This window comes from Falco peregrinus, chromosome 9 (genome assembly GCF_023634155.1).
Source record: "Falco peregrinus isolate bFalPer1 chromosome 9, bFalPer1.pri, whole genome shotgun sequence".
Lineage (NCBI taxonomy): Eukaryota > Metazoa > Chordata > Aves > Falconiformes > Falconidae > Falco > Falco peregrinus.
In genome coordinates, this window is record NC_073729.1 from 24,088,720 (window position 1) to 24,100,111 (window position 11,392).

General features: G+C 48.6%; 1 protein-coding gene across 1 annotated transcript in view; it reads left to right on the top strand.

Moving 5' to 3' along the window:
* OPRL1 (opioid related nociceptin receptor 1) overlaps positions 1 to 11,392 on the top strand; it is a 95,570-nt gene that overhangs the window by 65,428 nt on the left and 18,750 nt on the right. The window lies entirely within an intron of this gene.

Genomic DNA, 11,392 nt, shown 5'->3' on the forward strand with positions numbered 1-11,392 from the left:
GCTGCTGTGAAAGATGCACCAGGAGAGCTGATCAGTGCAGGCAGAGCCTCCCGGAGTTGCTAGGTGACTGCTGCCCTCGGGGCACGATCCCCCAGTACCGCCAGCTCCCAGGATGAGTAATGCGTCTCCTTCACATCCATTGGACACAAATGCTGTCACTTGGGTCTTGCTTATTGAGTCATTCCTGCTGGGAGCAGTGGGTTATGTGGGTGGCTGAGAGAGGCTCCTGCCACCCTGGAAGTGCTCGGTCCCCAGAGCAGACCTTTCCCATGGGGCTGGGGTTGGCCCCAGGGAGCATCCCAGTCACCTGCCAAAGGCTGCTCCTGGCACACAAGCCAGAGCAGCAGCAATGAACAGGTGTGCCTCTTGGCCAGCGCTCCTTGGCTGACTATCAAAGACCTTTTCTGAATTTTTTTGCACTGTCCCTGGAGGGTTGAGAAGCCTTTCTCATCCCAGCTGTAAAGATGGGGAGAGCGAGATACAGGGAGGAAGGTGACGTAACCTGCTCCAGGTGCAGCCAGGACTGGGATTGCAGGCATCGACCCCTCTGGGTGTGCAAGGGAAGGAATACTTGGGACGTTTCTGTGGACTTCCATGGGTTTTAATTAGTTTTTCAAGTTAAAGACAGTTCTAGTGTAACATAAAAAAGTGGTTTGGTTTATCTTCCTTGTGGTTTCACACGTAAGACATGATCTCAGGTTAAATGCTCTTTTGGCAGTGGCCTGGTGATTTTAGGGGTGAATTGATGAACAAGTCTTTTAAGGTCATTTCTTCCAAGGGGACAAAGAAGAGAGATTTTGGTCCATGGTAGCCAATGATTTCGATGTCTAAGTGCTCTCTCTTAAGATCATACTGCAAAGTAAAGGGAAACTTTTAGTGAATTTCTCTGGCCAAGTAGAAAAAATTATAAACCATCATGTTTTCAAGCTGTTTCCCCTCATTACAGGCATCAGAGGGGTGAAGTGGTGGTTGAAGCCCAGGTGATGGGATACAGCTCCCAGCACTGGCTGTACGGCGGCAGCACCCAGGGGACGAGTTGCAGGCCACACCGTGGTGGAGGCTGCAGAGGCATAAACCAAACAGCGCGTTGTGCCCGGGGCTCTGCGATGGAAGGGAGAGGAGTGGGAGAGCCTGAGGAATCCGTGGCCAAGTATGAGCCATTATGTTCATCAGTGGTATTGGACATGCTCATATCCAGTTGGGTTTGGGAAGCTTTTATGTAAAACGTGGAGTTAAATGGATATCATGATGCAAAGGAAAGTTTTTTTTTCCATCGGGATTTCGGTGTTGAAAAAAAGCTGCTGCAGATGAGCTGGGGAAAGATGGTTTGGGAGCAAAGTGTGGGCAGCAGAGGGAGGACTATCCTGTAGCAGAGCTCGGGGGTGGAGGTTTCTTTCGCAAAACATCAGGAGGTTGCGGAAGTCCTTGGTGATCCGCACAAAGAGCATAGCCTCCTCTGGCTAACAAGCTCCAGGGCAGCTCATCTGCCTTTGATTTGAGGCTTTTCTCTAAGCAGGGATGGTAAATCGTAGGCAAAAATTATTCCTGTCAAGGATCTAATGACGCTTCAAGTTCCTACAACTTTTCAGATAAACAGGGTGGAACAGTGCAGTGAATTTTGTAAGAAATCTCTTAATATGTGTAGTAAACATAATGAAGCAAAATTGATCTGTTGTTTTCTCTCAGGAAACAAATACTGCACGAGGAGGCAAAAAGGAGACAGGCCAGAAAAATACAGCTGCAGTCTCAAAATGGGTCAGTCATAAGGACAGCAGCTGTCCTCAGACATTAATGTTTTCACATAAAAAAAATAAAAATTAGGAGTGGTATTTATGCAGCTACATCTTAACACATAAGGATGAAATCCTCCAAAAAGCCCATCTAGATATTCAGCCCAAAGCCACATAAATGCATGATCTGAAGAACAACCTTGAGACATGTGCTCTGGCCTCACTGAGAGACAGGGGTTTGGAAAAGGGAACGTGAGTCTGTGATTCAGAGCTGAGTGCGATTCACTTTACACATAAAAGACAAACCCAGGAGTTAACCAGGAAAAAAAGACATGTAGCACATTTCAAGCGCATGATGCCCTTGAGGGGATGGATAGCAAACTGAGAGCAGCAGCTGCTCAGCTGGTTGGGAAAAGCTCAGAGATGTCCCTCAGCAGGGCAGCATGTAATGCGTGACTCCAGGAGGAATCATCTTGGGCATCTTCATCTCTGCCTGAATCCCTCGGTAGAATCCCAGGTAAGTCAGTACAACAGTCCTGCTCACCTCCAAGGGTAAGGGAGCTCCCAGGGCAGCAAGTCAGAGTTGCTGGATGGGGCCAGAGCCATCAGTGGGTACATCCCAGGGTCCCCAACTGGCTCTGAGATGGTGTGGGTGGGGAACTGCTCCTTGCTTGCTCCTTTGTGGCCCATGCAAAGGCACTGGGTGGTGTTGGGTTGCGCCTTTGCAAAATTTCAGGGGAGCTCCAAGGTTTGGGCCAAGCCAGCTTCTTCCTGCAGGCTTAGGGGTGCCCAAGCGAGCCTGACCCAGCGAGAGGGCTGGCAGCTGCATGTGGCTGGTGTTACCGATGTACATGCAGGGGCTTCTCTGAACCTTGGTGCTCCTGGGGCTTTTGCTGTTCCTACAGGGTTGTACAACTGCTTGTGTTTCCTCCCAGACATGAAGGTCTGCCACAGCAGGGAATGGGCTTCATTTGGTATCTCCAGAGAGCTGCACCCTTCTGAAGATGCCACTGGGAGCCAGGAGGACACTGGCTGCTCCTGGCACTGATCCACAGCCTGAGGAGGACCTGGGAACTGAGAAACCTCATTTCCTAAATGACTTCCTGAAGGATTTCCTCTGCTTTTTAAATATGCCCCATGGCCTAGGGCTGCGAGGAAGCAGAGAGCTGGCTGGTGCTTGCACCAGTGCGTAGGCTCAGCAGTGGCAAGGGGATTGCTGAGGATGAAAAGGTCCCTGTTGTCATTTTGGGGTGGGAGGAAGAAGATGGTGCTGGCAAATGATGCCCAAAGCAAATGATGGACTACAAACAGGTTAGAGAAGGTGGATGAATGTCGGCTTGCAGGGGGAAGAAGCTGAAGTCACTGCTGTGCGTGTTTATGGCAGTGCCAGCAGGGCTCAGGTTTATAGCAGCACGTGTTTACTGCCGGCTTCTGCAGCTGCCATAAACAGTTCCAGCACTCAGGAATTCACGGCTGGCTCTGGAGAGACCTTGGCTGCATCGCATGGGCACGGGCACGCTCCGAGAGCAGGCAGCTGCCAGCCCTGCTGCTCAAGGGCCAGAAGAGCAGAGCTCTCCTCCAGCTCCGGAGGGCTCCGGTGCCTCGTTCGGGTCCCTCCGTAGGTTTTGCTGTGTCTTGCCAAGGAGCAAAAAACCCAATAGCCCTCCAGCTCACTAGGAAACGATTTTTCAGCACTCTCCTTGAGGGCAGCAGCTGCATCTGTACATTTCTTAGAATGAAAGCAAACATTTTTCTTTGTTTATTCCTTTTTTCCTAGAAATTAATTTTCAGTCACGCCATCTGGTTGCCAGAGGTGACATTTTCCACAACGAGGTAGCCGATGTCATGGGGGGATGCCATGGAGGATTCTGAGCATTTCTGTTTCACATTTATTTATTTTCCATCAAGGTCACTGTGTCTCTTACCCAGGGTTTGGCTCTTCAGCTGGAGCTCTCAAGACTATGTTAGTGTCGTCATTTCTTTCTGGGAAAAAATGCTGTGCAAGGTTGAGTGAAATTGCTTGACAATTTGGATGAAATTCATCTCAGATTGAGCTAGAAATTAAAAGGGGGTATGGAAGTTTGCTTTGAACTTGTGGTCTTTGTTCTGTTTGGCTCCTCGTGTTGCATGTGCTTTCAGGGCAATGACTGCCTATCAACTGAGCTAAATCCTCAGGGGAAGGAAAGTAAAAGGAACTAAAACCTTTTTAGAAAAATACTCATCAAGCAAAACTTTTAAGCCCAGTACATTTCCATGCTGGAAATAAAGGTATCCTACAGACTCCCAGACTCAAACTACCAAATTTTACGGTTAGTTTGATGTGAAAGGCAACAGGGTACAGTAGTGAACTTCCTTACAAGAGGATGTATGGAGGCAAAGCAATGAGGGATGCAGGTACTTGAAAATCCCCTGTGCAAATCCATCAGATCCAGCAGGACGGGGTGAAAACGTGTGCATATACCCTCTGCATGCCCACTGGTGTGCACAATCTTAGCATGCTCGGATCAATGTGTTGCAGCCCCCCGTTCCCAATTTACACACAGCATTGTAAATATAGTACAGAGAAACTGGGGTGTTGTGGAGCCACTGGTCAGTTTGCTGGTGGCCACTTCCACGCTCTCCTGGATGTTTGAGTCTTGGTCCCCACGGTGAGTGGGGCAGGACTGAAGGTGTCAAACTCTTCCCTTGAAGTAATGAAGATTATTGTTTCCCCTTCAGCTACTGAAGTTTGGCAACACTTGTAAGTGTCATTGCCTGTCAGGAAGATCTTTTGCATTTCCCATCCCCTGGAGCGGAGGCTGCCTATCAAGTGTCTCTTCTCCGCAGCTTAATGTTTCTGGTAAAAGTACTGATTTGATTTTTAGATTTTGTCTGAATGGAATTGGCACACATCACATGCTTGAGCGAAAAGCCAAGGAATGGTCAGGGGAATAAACCAAGTTATCCCTCCTGGGGGTACATCAGCAGACCAAGCAGAGAAGGCAAAAGCCATTTGGTCCATGTGATCCTGCTTTGCACATCAGGGATGACAGTGACAGAAGGTGAATGACAAGTAAGGCATTGGGATGGGTTCTGCCCCAGTTGTAGGAGTGAATGTTCACAGGGTGAGGATGCCCCTGCATCGGCTGTGCCTGCCCTTGGTGGCAGCTGGTGGGTATCAACTGCCATGGAAATGGGGAGGATGAGGGGGTGGCTGCACATCTGGATGGCGCCAGGACTGACCAGCTGTGTGCCCTAGCTGGCTGGAGATGGGAGGTAAGCAGGGGCTTGTTCAGGTATCCAGGCTCCCCCTCAGTGGTGGGATGCTGGAGAAGGACAGTGGAGCGTTTATGTCTCTCAGGGAACATTGGCAACAGTGAGGGATTCTGCTGATGTGTAGTAATGACGTACCCATTTCTTCTGTTTGTCTAATAAACATGATCTCTCTCACAGGCAGAGATCTCAGCTGAAACATTTAGATGCAGAATTAACTTGAGCACTAGAAGTCAGAATCAACCCAGAGCATCTGCAGCTCTGCTAACCCTTGCGATGGTGAAGCTTCAAGAGAAGACCATCAAGATGATATGCCAGGTAGACTTGCAAATCAGTGTGACTCTCTTAAACTGCTGCTGATGCAGGAAAAAAGCATCTCTTCTTGCTTTAGAGGGGGTCACATGCTGTGCCACCCTGTGATTGCAGAGGAGCGCCCTAGCAGTCGGTGGGATGCTGAGCACGATCCTCCTCTCCCAACACCGCTGCTTCCTGCAGTGTTCTCTCCGACACCTGCAACCTTGCAAGGGGACACGTGGCGTCTGTCACACACTGGGAATGCCAAAGCAAGGTTAGGAAAGTGCAGCTCTGGAGCTTTGCAAGTGCTGCGAGGTCAGCTCAAGGAAAGCCTAGACCCTGCTAACCTTCCACTAGAGAAAAGTTCTCCTTTTCTTCCAGGTGTTCCCTGCGCCATCCTAGGTGTGAAGAAGCCACTGTGTATTCACTGGGATTGAGGAGCTGACTAGACAGTGAGAACAAAGCCATATGCTACATGTCATCATTTATATCCTACACTTTCTAAATCCCCCACCGAGATCACAGTATTTTTCTCACTTTGGAATTTTATGGAAGGAAAATAAAAGCCTAATAGAAGGCAGAATGAAGTCCCATGTTTTCTGCTTCAGCATCACCTGCTGGTTCCAATGGGATTTGCAAACCTATGAAAGAGCTCAGAGGTGCTGGGCGGGAGGTGTAGACTGGCCCATTCTGCAGGCTTTGAGATTTTTATTGGGATGTGGTCACTGCTGTGTAATGGCTCACTACTCAAAGACTTAAATGAAGAAAACAAGGGCAAGGAGGACAGTAATAAGGCAGGCTTGTTAAATCATTTACATTTTACTGTTGTACTCCGAGGTTCACAATGAGGAGGCAATAAAAGGCATCCTCGGGCAAAATTTAACAACCACCCTTGGTGACTGTGGCACTGAACAGCTTTAGTATCTAGTTTAAAGTTAGTAAAAGCAACTCCAAATATATTGTAAAATTTAACCCATCTTGTCTGAAAGATCAACATCTGCAGAAAAGCACAAATCCAAACCTCCAAAAGTGGAATTGCCCCTGAGCTCCAGAAGCAATATTAAAAATGCCATTCCCTTTCTTTTTCCCTTTCTTCAGCCCTGATTCAGATTTTAATGAAACCAATTGATTGCATGAGATGATGCTCCTGCTTGTAGGGTGATCTCATACAAAGATAAGATCTCAATTGAGCTTTATCATTTTTAGATTTTTTTGTATTATTTCAGAGTTCTTGAAAACTCTGGAGAGTTTTTTTTCTCTCAAGTCTGTCTTCTCACCTGGATTGACCCTCAGTGCAGAATGGGGACCTAATCCATCTGCATCAAACCTCAGCCACGGGGAAACCGTGGGAAGAATTTGTAGGAACATCTTTCTGGAACAGCCAGTCCTGGGGAAATACTGCTATGTGAACACGCAGTGTAAGTCAGGCAGCACGTGTTGACTGATCCAGAAGTCATGAGACAGAGGGTGTCAGGGCAGGGAGGAAAAATTGTTCCCGGGATTGTCCCTGACCTGTGCAGCATTTTTATGATGTTAGAAGTAGAAAGCTTCGATCACACATAAGGAGTAGTAGCTGGAAGCCTTCAACATATATAATAATAATCAAATATAAAAGACATGTGGCAAAGGCCTCCCAAAGTTTCCTCAGAAATTAATTCAGTGAGATCCCAGAGGAATTAGCTGTCTAAGACCGTTTCTGCATTCTCCAAGGCAGCCGTGACCCTACTTTATCAATTCAAAATGTGGAGATTTGGTGCTCAGATGGTGAGATAAGACCTGGGGAGAGAAGAGGTTTCCTCTCCTACTCAGTATGCTGAATGATTAGAAAGCCTCCCTTAGTGGACAGAATCTTAGACACTTCTAGGTAGTGCAAAACCCCCCAAATTAACAGTGAGATTTTACAAAAACATGTGAAATTTCCCAGTTTCATGTGTCACAGCTGTTCCACCCTTTGATGTTGCTGAGAGCTGAGCCACATGGTATCTGGGCATGTCTGTGGTCTCAGAAAGCTTTAGCACTTGAGGATGCTATCAGCACTTCTCAGCAGTCTGGGATGGTTTCCAGGGGAAATCTGATCAGGTTTGTATTAGAGATGGACCATTTCGAGCAGAGCAAATAAAAATGCCTTGAAAAGCTGTGATGTGAACTGAGCAGGGGATGTGATAAACAGGCACTGGGGATCCTCAGGGCTGTGCTGGTGCTGGCACTGGTGCTGGTGAGGGGGTGGGTGGGAAAGCCATTGGGGGTGGGTGCTGTTGTCCGTCCGGGTCCCTGGTGGGATGGTGCTTTCAAATGAGGGTGCCCTCGATTTGGATAACTCTCATGACTGCAGCTCCTCTGGCATGGCAACAGCACTTCTCAAGGCTGAGACATTTTTACCTCTGGGATGCTCCTTTACTCTCACCTCCTGCGTTATAGCCCCAGGCTCCTGGTATCTCTCCCACTCCATCCGTCTTGTAAATGAGTTTGCAGAGTTTGCAGCACTGTCTGGGTTTCTGCAGGAGAAGCATGGTGTAAAAAGTCAATCCTTATTTCTGTGATTAGTGTAGCTGGCAGATCCTGCCTCCGGCACTGAGCTCACGCTGCTCTGGGAGACAGACTCAACCCAACACTGCCTCAGTGAAGGTGATGGAGGGTGCAAGTTTGGAAAAAGCAGAAGATATGAAGCAAAATGGTCTTGAGGGCAATTTAGGGGAAGTAATGAGAGGTTCAGAAACTGGGACTGAGCTGGGGACAGGCCTGGCTGAAGCAACTCCCTCTGTCTGAAGGAGGGGATGAGGTGCCAAAGTGCATCTGTACCCCACCAAACACCTGGGGTGGCTTTTGAGACAGGCGATGGTTAGTGACAGATCCAACCATCTCTGCAGTGGGTCACTCCTCAGGAAGGTCTCAGTCTCTTCCCCTCTGAGAAGCATGTGCTACAACTCCTCTCTGAGGCTGCCTTGCTCTGACTAGGCACATCTTCGGCACCTCCAGCATCTTCTTCAACTGCTTGCTGCTCCTTGGGCTGAGCCAAAGGGGAATCAGGGGACAGCAGTGGGGAGCAGAGTAAGGTGTGAAATGGCTGATGCCCAAGAGCTGGGTGCAATGCCAGGGGCTCGTCCATCCCTTCCCACTGCCAGGAACAATTCCAGAGCACTGTTCTCATCCCTTCTGCTGCCTCTTGTCCCTCCTCCAGTGCTAACCTGCAGCCCAGCACACTCACGCACAGATCTGATCGGGGCAGAGCTGTCCCTCATCCCTGCCCCTCTGTCAAAGAAATCACCCACGAGCGCAGGCAGGGACCTTGCCTTCCTCTCCCTTCTGCACAGCCATGTCTCTCAAATCCCTAACCTGGTGGTTAACCAGCTCTGCCAACACATCTAGGCTTGTTTGTGCTCGGCGCTGGCATCCCCTTGGTCCTGCAGATGCTCGTTCTGTGCGGGCTGCCCATGAAAGCATGGAAGGAGCTGCACCAGGGACCCGAGCCGTGAGTCCTGACCCAGGGTAATGCAGACACACACCGAAGGGTTTCAGTTGGGGTTCCCAATTCCCTTTGAGTTGGGAGCTGGGTCCCTACATCCACCCCAAAGTGTCCAGATCTCTTTGCAAGGATGCTGGGAGCCCAGTGTTGGACATCTGTGTGAAGGACCAATGCTGTGCTCGTTAATGCCAGAAGCAAGGTATTCCCATGCCACCCATAATGTCCCAGCTCCATGGCTGTGCCCAGCTCTCATTTGCGCCTCATCCCAGCCCTCGAGTCAACCACTGCAAACTGGATGCTGGGCAATGCTGTGCTGAGGGCTGCCCCGTCACAAGAAGACCTCTGAGAAGCTTTATGCCTCCTGGTTGGAAAACACTTAAACCAGCCCCAGATTTGTTCCTTTTGTGTTTCTGAGAGCCTGGTAGTGAAAATGGTGGTAGGATATCTATTTCTTGAAGACCTTTCGCTGAAGTTTTCAAGTTCAGAAGAGGAAATTGTAGTAGGGTCTGTGTTTCTCGGGGTCTTTTCACACAGTCTTTCACATCCAGCAGCCTAGCTCAGTCACACACGTTCAGTCCCAGCATCGGTGCTTTTGCTGGACCAGGTCTGAAAACCTCTCCCAGTTCCCAAGCTGCTGCGTCACTTGTGTGACAAACTTTGTGGAGGCTGGAAGGGCCCGTTGAGAGGGTCAGCCCCAGGTGGTGCGATTTCATCCTGTGATGAGTGCAGGTGATGCAGGTTGGGTGAGTGAGTTAAAGGGCTGTGGGGCTGGGGGCTTGGTACTGTGAAGGGTGAGAGGTGTGTGGGGCCAGATCAGCTCCGGTGGGGCTGAGCAGCTTCTTGGGTAAGGCTTTGGCTTGCAGAAAGGCAGGAGAGGTCCTTGCTGGAGGTTAAATATTAATTTTGTAGGGGAATGGTACAATTTGCCTACCTGGGCGTGAGAGCTGAGCATCTCAGGGTGCTGGACAGCCCCTCTCATGGTTATTGGAGCACCTCTGCATGCTCGGTGCATGAGTGCCTGTGGGCAGGCATGGTTAGGCACAGTCATTGGCATCTCTGTGACACATGCTTAGGGGTGTTTTCCTATTCTGTCAAACCTGCAGGCCCTAGTTTTTGGCTCTTGTAAAGCAGCACAGCTTTGCTGGAACCAGCTTATCCCAGCAGGGCAGTTGACTCTCAATTCCACATAAAATTATGGGGAGCCGGAGTGTATGCTGTTGGCATGGCTCTTTGCATGACATCTTCAGAACAAGCATGACAGCTGCATAAATAGCATATGTGAGGAGGCATTACATATCTGCTGCTTGTTGCATATTATTTACATACATACCCTCTACCTAGCTGATGGTTCTTCCTAGCTACGGATTTGTTAAAGACTGGAGGTTTTTCACGGTAGGTATTCAAGCCTTTGAAAAACTGATGGGAATATATTTCCCTCTACGGTTGCTTGAAATGTTCAGTCAACATCCATTGTCTCCTCTTGCTAGAAACTGGAACAAGAGAAGGCTTCTGAGACTGTTTAGGTGGGTTAAAACTGTGAAAACAGCTTGCTTTTGGGCAGTTTATCAGCCATCAGCTGCTATCGATCCAAATAACAGCAAGGTCTCGAGTGACATCTCTTTGGGGAAAGCAAGCTCAGAGGGAAGCAAATAGCAAATGGACGCTGACTATCTCTGTGCTAGACTTTTTCTGCAGTGAATTTGTTGCTCTTAAAGCTGTTCGCTATGTAAAATGACTGCAGCACAGAGGTGATAAGCAGATCCTTACTTTGAAAGGCTTCTGTGAAAATCACTAAGCACAGAGATGTTTTCCTCCTTGAGGGTAAGAGGTTAAAGTGCTGGGATGGAGCCTGGAGGACCTGAACTCATCATCTGCCTCTCTTACGGAGTTACCTGTGTAAATCCTGCAACTGACGTTGCTTTTCCCTAAATCAGAGACCCTTCCTCTCAGCATCTGAGCTGTGGGGATGCCCAGACAGTAAGCGCTGGGTGCCCACTGCCAGAATGGAGGAAAAAAGTGTCCTGGGTGAGGGGATAGGAAGGGGAGGTGGGGTTCCTGTCTTGTAAGAGTGGAGGGATTTGCTGGCTTTAAGGTAGATGGGCTTGAAATGCAAAGAGGAATAGGACTCTTATTATACTTATTACTTATACTTATTAAATAAAAAAGAATTTAATGTTGCAGAGAGGGTTGTTAATGGTCTCATCCACAATCCTCTGAAATGATCAGTCCCTGGAAAATTGCAAATAATGATGGCAAACAATAAAATATCAGTGAAGTGGGTAGCATCATGTATTTTTTTTTTCTTTTTTTCCTGTTAGAGCTTGAGGGATTTTGCTCTAAATGAATTTTTGGTGAAAGCAGGATCCACTCTAATTATTTGTAAGTCGTGAGGATCAGGCTCACCACTGCACACTACTATTTAAAATGTGGGCAGCTGCTGGCATTAACTGCAGCTGGTTATTCCCCTTATTGTGGACTTGGTAGCTTAAGGGGGTGTAGGATCCCTGACCAGGCTGCTGTCCTTTGGATGTTACTGAAGGGCATGAGCAAGTCATGGAAATTTGGGAGAAAGTGGAATGGGGCTGAAGCAACTCTTCCTGTGAACTTGTGCTCCGGTTTGGGGAGCTAAATGGTTTTCTTCTCCCATCGCATG